A 1,881-nucleotide genomic window follows, 5' to 3' on the forward strand; every position below is an offset into this window, starting at 1 on the left:
GCCTCCCAAAGTGCTGGGATTACAGGTGTGAGCCACTGCACCCGCCCTTTTTTGTTTGTTTGTTTGTTTTTGAGATGGAGTCTCACTCTGTTGCCCAGGCTGGAGTGCAATGGCATGATCTTGGCTCACTGCAACCTCCGCCTCCTGGATTCAAGTGATTCTCCTGCCTCAGCTTCCTGAGTAGCTGGGATTACAGGCATGTTCTGCCACGCCTGGCAGATTTTTGTCTTTTTATTAGAGACGAGGTTTCACCATGTTGGCCAAGCTGGTCTTGAACTCCTGATTTCAGGTGATCCACCTGCCTCGGCCTCCCAAGATGCTGGGATTACAGGCGTGAGCCACCACGCCTGGCCTGCATTCCTCTGTTTCTTGCCCTTTATTAGCATTTGGAGATAACATACTTGCCATCAGTCCTGCAAAGTAATTGCCGAGGCTGACTCCTTTCACAGTGCTTATGGCTTCCTGAGTCAAAATAGGATTTTTTCTGGGTCCTGAGGATGTGACTTGTATATAAGCCTCTCACCTACTTAAAATATGTTTGTAAATGAAATATTGGTAGATTCCTGTTCCACTGTTTTCTCTACAGGATCAACTACCAAATGTTCTTACACAAATGTGTTGTTTCTTGCACCAATAAGAGACTTCACAATGGAAGGTAGTTCCCAATTTGTGCTAAGTCTGTGGCTGCGCAACTTTTCAGAGGGATCTGTATGTCTGTCTAACACATCAACTCCAACTACACTCAAGTTCATAGGGTTTGGGTATTTCTGCATTGCAGCTATTGTAACAGTTTCTCATGGGTGGTCAAAGAGATGCTCCAAAGTTCAAATCTTCATGGCTCCAGCAGCCTATGCAATGACTGGGCAATGCTAGGGCACAATTAGGCAAAGAGGCTATATCTGTCCCTACCCCACCCCCAGCAACCCATCAAACTGCTTAGTGTGAAACTGGCTCTGCAGAAACAGAGCTCCCATCACCCATGTTGCATTATCACCTGGTCTCTTTTGTTTTAGTGTTGTCTGGTGGGAAAATGGGCACAGGGCGCTGGCACCTTTGCCAATCTGCTATTTCTGTCAGTAATAAACTGCCTGAATCTAAAAAGGGCTTGTTGTTTCTTTAGCAATTAAATCTCTCAGCTTTGTTTGACAGCAGTGATATGCTTTGGCTGTGTCCCCACCCAAATCTCATCTTGAATTGTAACTCCCATAATTCCCACATGTCATGGGGGGAACCTGTTGGGAGGTGATTGAATTATGGATCAGGGCTTTCCTGCACTGTTCTCCTGATAGTGAATGACTCTCATGAGATCTGATGGTTTTAAAAACCAGAGTTTTCCTGCACAAGCTCTCTCTTTTTTCATGCTGCCATCCACGTGAGACGTGACTTGCTCCTCCTTGCCTTCTGCCAAGACTGCGAGGCCTCCTTAGCCATTTGGAACTGTAAGTTCATTAAACCTCTTTTTTTCCCCAGTCTCAGGTATGTCTATATCAGGAGCATGAAAATGGACTCATACATTAAATTGGTACTGGTAGAGTGGGGCACTGCTGTAGATACCCAAAAATGTGGACGCGACTTTGGAACTGGGTAACAGACAGACATTGGAACAGTTTGGAGGGCTCAGAAGAAAACAGGAAAATGTGGGAAAGTTTGGCACTCCCTAGAGACTTGTTGAATGGCTTTGGCCAAAATGGTGATAGTATTATGGACAATAAAGTCCAGGCTAAGGTGGTCTCAGATGGAAACGAGGAACTTGCTGGGAACTGGAGGAAAGGTGACTCTTGTTATGTTTTAGCAAAGAGACTGGCAGCATTTTACCCCTGCCCTAGAGATTTGTGGAACTTTGAATTTGACAGAGATGACTTAGGGTATCTGGTGGAAGAA

At 45.5% G+C, this 1,881-nt stretch overlaps 1 pseudogene; it reads right to left on the minus strand.

The window, feature by feature from the left end:
* Positions 1-264: 264 nt before the first annotated feature.
* LOC100997307 lies at positions 265-1,229 on the minus strand (annotated as a pseudogene).
* Between the last annotated feature and the right edge of the window lie 652 nt (positions 1,230-1,881).

This window comes from Papio anubis, chromosome 13 (assembly GCF_008728515.1).
Source record: "Papio anubis isolate 15944 chromosome 13, Panubis1.0, whole genome shotgun sequence".
Lineage (NCBI taxonomy): Eukaryota > Metazoa > Chordata > Mammalia > Primates > Cercopithecidae > Papio > Papio anubis.